We start from the raw sequence: 6,831 nt of genomic DNA on the forward strand, positions 1-6,831 counted from the left end.
GTTTTTTTTGTGTGTGTTCACATTTAGTTTTATTATAACAAAGCAACTTGTACACTTTTAACGTTTAAAACTGAGCATCATCTTTCCTTTCCAGTGAAACAAAAAGAAAAATTTAAAAATAAACAGGAACAAAATTACAATAAAAAATGTCAATTGCAAATAAGATCCTACAGGTTCTGCTGATTCACCCATCGAGTGGCAGGGCTCAAGTCATCATTAGGAGAGAATTGTATTTTAAAAATGTCATCTTAAACTGCGAGGATGTTCATTAAACATCACAATTAAACATGCCAAAGGAAAAGCCATGTTGTCAAAATGCCCACTTAACCCACCCAAACATCTCAAACCCACCCTTTGCTGACCTTCTATAACCCCATTTTTTAAAGTTTTTTTTTTCTTTTTTTAAACAAGAGAAAGTAGACAGATACATGTTGGTAAATGCTAACTGTCCATATTCACATAGAGACACAGTGTAATCTCTGAGCCCAGTATACAGAGAAAGGAGGAAAAAAGCTAGAATTCTATGTACTACTACACAGGGGCCTAGTACCCTCCAGCTTCCAGCAGAGCTAAAGGAGCAGAAGGTTTTTCTTTTTTCCCACAGAGCATGGTGGTGTTGATTCCATAAAGTTTTTGTTGAGACAGGAAGGGATAAAAATGAACTTGGAACAGAAAGGGGTAGAGATTCTTTACCCACTGAATTCTGCTCAAGGTATTTCCCCCCCAAATAAGTTGTGAGCCATGGTATAAAGGAGAAAAGAGACCTCAAAAACGGGACAACTGAGCACAAGAGGAGGAGGAGGAGAAAAAAAAAAAAAGACTGCAATTTGCTCCCAGGGACTGGAGAAAATTAAAAAAGTAAGGTTGGAATCCATCAGTGTTCCATTAGTCATCTTCTCCTTCATCTTCCTCTCCTCCCTCCCCCTCATTATATCTTCATCTTCTTCACCTTCATCCTCATCCCATTCTTCATCAATATCTTCCAATCCTTCTTCCTCTTCATCATCATCATCTTCTTCTCCTTCCCCTTCCTCATCATCCATGTCCGGAACCAAGTAGTATTGTAATGGATTTGGCCAAATACCATCTTTGATGACCTCTCCTAACTCATCTGCACCTGCATCAGAATGATCAGTAAACCAGGTGAAGAAGCTTTCTGGGTCCTCATGCTGTCTCTTCCTGCTGGCTTTATTCTGCGTTTGACTTGAACGTTTTGCCAAATCCTTTCCGGATTTCCATTTGATTTCAGTGGACTTTGAAGATGGATCACCACTCTCATTCAGATGAAATTCTTTGGAGAGAACTTTATTTTCAAAGTAAGAGTTTTCATCAAAATAAAAATCTATTCTGTAACCTGATTTAATATCTTCAAATTCTGTCACTTCGACTCTTGTCAAATAACGCAGCGCCCTCCCCAAGCAGTGCAGACACTTGTGGATGGTTAGCAAACGTTGTTCCCCCCAAATTTGGGATATTGGCGATCAATTCCGACCTCTTCTGAAAAAATGGTTGGCGGAGTTTGTTATATTTCTGTTCTACTTTCAAAATCTCCTCACTGGCTTGTTCGTTAAGTCTGTCTATTTCATTTTGTACTTCATCAATATGTTCAATTGCTTCTTGCTGTTCTTTTTCTGAGGTCTCCTCGGCCCCGTCGTGGTTGGAGTTGAGCACCTTTTTACTGACTTTGGCCGCGGGCGCCGACATGGTGCTGCTCCGCGGTCCGGGGGGCGGGGGGAGCGAGGAGGGCAGAGAAGGGAGGGCAAAGGGGGCGGGCCGCGGCTTCCCCTCACGCCACGCGCGCGGGCGCCCGCTCCGTCCGGCCGCCTCCTCCCCGCGCTCGCTCGCTCGCTTTCCCTCCCCCTGGCTCGCGCGCGCTGCCCTCGCGGCCTGACGACGAGGGAGGGGCTGAGACTGCGTGCCGGGCTCCCGCTACTGAGGGGAGGCGGCGGCGGGCAGGTAGGCGGCTCTGTGCTCCCTCGCTCACGGTCCGCGCTTCAGCTCGCGGCTCCAGCTCCCCGAGCCGCCTCCTCCTCCGCTTCCTCCTCACGGCGAGGGGCGGGCGGCAGAGCCATGAGCTGAGTTTTTAACGCTGATAAGTATTCAGCCAGATGAAGGAAGTCTTAACGGAGGTAACAGCTGGGCAGAGCTGGAGGCATGGAACCAGGCAGGGTACTGGATGGCAGTACCTTGAAGATTGACGGGGCAGTGACAGACGAAAAGTTAAGAACTGGGTTAGTAGGAGTTATTATTTTCATTTTGGGCTCAAAGTCTTGTGTTTTCCTGAAAAGAGAATAGAAACTCATGGTTATAATTCTATGTAAAAGCATAGTCCACTGCATGTCAGTCCCTGGTGAAGCCAAGCCTTACCAATCAGACTATGGTCCAGGAATCCTCTTTTAGAAGGTATGGGACAAGGGTCAGTTTTTGTTGTTGTTGTTTTTTTTTCCGGTAAGCGGGCCTCTCACTGTTGTGGCCTCTCCCGTTGCGGAGCACAGGCTCCGGACGCGCAGGCTCAGCGGCCATGGCTCACGGGCCCAGCCGCTCCGCGGCATGTGGGATCCTCCCGGACCAGGGCACGAACCCGTGTCCCCTGCATCGGCAGGCGGACTCCCAACCACTGCGCCACCAGGGAAGCCCACAAGGGTCAGTTTTTATAGGATTTTCATGAAACGTAGAATTTAAAATGAAAGTTTTGTACTTGAAGATAAATTTCATTTATCTGAAAAATTTATTTACCTGGCTTCCGTAGAAACAGAGCTTTCATTTTCTTAAAATTAGAAAAATGTTGTATAACAGTAAATATTGAACATAACCTCAATATAGAAAATGCGAGCATCTCTGCTTGAAACAAGGGTGTGTGTGTATGTGTGTGCGTGCGTGTGCGTGTACCGAAGCATCCAGAACTCAAGTGGTGTAGCGTGTCCTTTACCTGGAGGACTAGAGCTACAGAACACAGTTTACAAAGTATTGACTTAGAACAGAGAACTCTGAGAGATGAAGGAACTTACAGATGATTTAATGAATTGTCCAGACACTTCATGTTAGAAATAAGAATTCTAAGAGTTGGCAAGGCATTGTAACTTTTTTTTTTCCCCAGGGAATGAGACCAAATGATGTGTCAGGCACTTCTAAAAATTCTGATGACTTAATTTCACCACATGCTTTCTTTTCCCCAGAAAGGAACTTGACATAATGGGACCATCTTGGGCCTCAATTCAGGAAATTTAATAAAATACCAAGTATAAAATTTGTTATTTTTGGAGCACTTTCTGTATATCCTATACTGTGAAAGCATCTTCTATTCATTATTTCAAATTTTTAAAAGATTGTGATAAAGTACATATAACAAATTTTTCATCTTAACCACTTTTAAGTATACAGTTTAACAGCATTAGGTAATTCACATTGTTGTACAACCATCACCACCATCCATCTCCAGAACTCTTTTTATCTTGCAAAACTGAAACTCGGTACCCATTAAGGAACAACTCCCATTCCCCTCCTGCCAGCTCCTGGCAACCACCATTCCACTTTCTGTCTCTATGAACTTGACTACTCTTGGTACTTTACATAACTGGAATTATACAGTATCTGTCCTTTAGTGGCTGGCTTATTCCACTTAGCATAATATCCTCCAAGTTCATCCATGTCGCAGCATGTATCAGAATTCCCTTCTTTTTAAGGCTGGATAATATTCCATTGTATGTATATACCACCTTTTGCTTATCCATTCATCTGTTGATGAACACTTGGGTTGCTTCCTGCTCTTGGCTATTGTGAATAATGTTGCTATAAACGTGTTTAAAAACATCTCTTTAAGTCCCTAAGTTTTTAGGCATATACTCATAAATGGAATTTCTGGATCAAATGGTAATTCTATTTTAAATTTTTTAGAGAACGACCTTACTGTTTTTCATAGCAGCAGAACCGTTTTACATTTTCACCAATAGTGCACAGCAGTTCCAGCTTCTCTTCATCCTTGCCAACGCTTGGTATTTTGTTTCATATTGAAAATAATAGCCATCCTAATGGGTGTGATGTGGTATCTTATTGTGGTTTTGATTTGCACTTCTCTAGTGATTAGTGATGTTGAGCACCTTTTCATGTGCTCACTGACATTTGTATGTTTTCTTTGGAGAAATACCAATTCAAGTCCTTCGTCCATTTTTCAGTTGGGTTGCTTTTGTGGTTGTTGTTGAGCTGTAAGGGTTCTTCATGTATTCTTGATACTAATCCTTTATGAAACAGATCACTTGCAAATATTTTCTCCCATTCTCTGGGCTGCCTTTCCACTCTGTTGATTGTCTCCTTTGATGCACAGAAGCTTTTAATTTGATGTAGTCCAGTTAATCATTTTTTTTTTTTGCTTTTGTTGCTTTGTTCTTTTCGTGACATAGCCAAGAAATAAGCGCCAAATCCAATACCATGAAACTTTCCCCCTCTGTTTTCTTATGATAGTTTTATAGGGTTCACTCTTATATTTAGGTCTTTGCTCCATTTGGAGTTGATTTTTGTATATGGTGTAAGGTAAGGGTTGCACTTCATTCTTTTGCATGTAGGTATCCGGTTTTCCCAACATCATTTGTTGAAGCCACGTGACTTTCTTAAAGCCACACAGCTAGATGGTAGCAAAGATGGGTCCAAACCCCAGTTCCTTGTTTCCAAGCTTTTAGGACTTCCCCTCTATTCTCTGTCAGTGCCCCATTGCCCACTGTTTTAGGTAACTGAGGTATTACTATCATTACACAGAGGTGTGATGGAGCTTACACTCTGAATGCACTTGCATTTTAAAGGAATAATTTGTTGCCCATAATATTTTTAAATAAAGAGATCAACCCCTGCTCCCTGCTCAAACGATCATCCAGTTTCCCCCCTAACTTCACCATTCTACTGGGTTTGGAAAGGAGGCAAAGAAAATCACAAAAATAGTCACTTGTCATTTGTACTTTACTTCACATAATTATCCTTACTAAATCACGGGGCCCCACAGGGAAAGAAAATAGTCTTGCTCAATGAGCTGTAAATATTTGAAAATATGAATTATGAAATGATTAATATGAGAGGTCCAAACTTAGCTAACTTAATTTCTATACTACATTCTATCTACTGAGACTCTCTTTGATCACGATTCTAGTTTGATTCATAGCTAAACTGTCTTCTATCTAATTTTCTTTGCAGCAGTTGGAACTTAATATATCTCAGAGGGAAAGATTTATGAGTAAAAATCATAAGAGTAAAAATATTTAAAAATCACTTTCAAAATGTGTTAAACAGGACAAATTTCATTCTGTGTAAGTCTGTGTAACTCTATGTATATTGGGTCTCACAGAGTCCAGACTTTGCCTGGTGTTGTATTTAAAGAAACATAACCTAGAAATGAAAAGTAATTAGAATATTCCAATGTTATCACTCATATGCCTATTGATTAACACCAAAGTAGATTCAATTCATCGCCTACATTTCTTTCAGTCTATGGCTCTTTCACACTTTGCAACTGTCCTTCCAGCTGAATCATATGTCCTCCCTAACACCTATCCAGTGACCTTTTATATTTTACTCCTCCATTTCCTTCTAGAATCCATTTTCTTCCTCACGTATTTCCTTCTTCAAAGACTGTACTGCTTTGCACAATAAAGGCGATAGGAATGAACACCTCTCATCACCTTCACCCTCACCAATGATGGGCCACCATCATTCCGGCCCAAATTGCTACATCAACATCTAAATGGTCTCCTTGCTTCCACCCCAGCCCCTTACAGAAACCAGATGATCCTTTAAAGATTTATGTTGGTCTGGTCTTACCTTTCCTCCTCCCCTGAGTTTACTGTCTGTTTCCCCTACTAGACAGTACTCCTTGATGGTGGGGAATTTTGTCTGTTTCCCTGCTGTATCCCCAGGGAAGACAACAATGATGACAGGTAGACGAGAGGCACCCTAAATTTGTTGAGTGAAAAACTGAGCTTATTAACAAACTTCTTACTTCTTTTGTAAATACTGTTTTTTTTCTCTGTAGAGAATCCTCTCTTAAAAGTTGGCATGATTTAGGCTTCATATTACAGAAAAGACAGCTTGCTTTATTTCACATAAATGAGTAGCTTATGTACATTTTGAACATGGCCAATACGATACCAATAAGGCTTCACAACCGATGACGTGAGCAAATCCTATACTCAAGGACAAATTCTATATCTCTGGCTGCTTTCCTACCACTACCTGACATGTCACAATTCATAAATATATATATATATATTTTTTTTTCTAGTAGTTTTCTTTTAATAAAGGGGGGACTAAGGAGAAAGAAGTGGCTTAAAAAATAAGGAAGTTAATGTGTTCCCATTACTGGAAATACAGAGGTAGCCAGATTCTAGCAGCTGGATGATGGCCTTGAGCTTGAAGGTGCTTTTCATGTCTCTCTCTGACAACTGGTACTATGTGTGGACACCTCCTGTGCCCCACCTCATATCCTCTGAGTCCACCTTTAATCTAGCCATGGATGCAGGAGTCAGTTCTGCCCAAGTGTATAAGCACCTTGCCTCAGCTGCACAGTGTATTTTTTACTTTCTGCTTCTCTGATACCAGATATGGGACTCTTCTGGGAACAAGCTTGTCCAACTAGTGAACCAGTGAATGGTCCAGTCACAGAATCATCACTTCTTTTGTGAAGCCTCTGTGAGGCAGCTAAACCAACTGGAGGACCAGCTGGACACTTTTGCATACGCAAATGTGCAAGTGTGAAATTAACCTTCAGTGCTCCAACCTTTGACCAACAGGAGATGGAAACTGGCAGATAAGCGTTTCACTCCTCCAATGCTTGGGTGACATTTCTCAGTC

General features: G+C 41.5%; 1 pseudogene; it reads right to left on the minus strand.

The window, feature by feature from the left end:
• Positions 1-819: 819 nt before the first annotated feature.
• Positions 820-1,715, minus strand: LOC116749254 (annotated as a pseudogene).
• Positions 1,716-6,831: the final 5,116 nt, after the last annotated feature.

Source organism: Phocoena sinus, chromosome 2 (genome assembly GCF_008692025.1).
Source record: "Phocoena sinus isolate mPhoSin1 chromosome 2, mPhoSin1.pri, whole genome shotgun sequence".
Taxonomy (NCBI): domain Eukaryota; kingdom Metazoa; phylum Chordata; class Mammalia; order Artiodactyla; family Phocoenidae; genus Phocoena; species Phocoena sinus.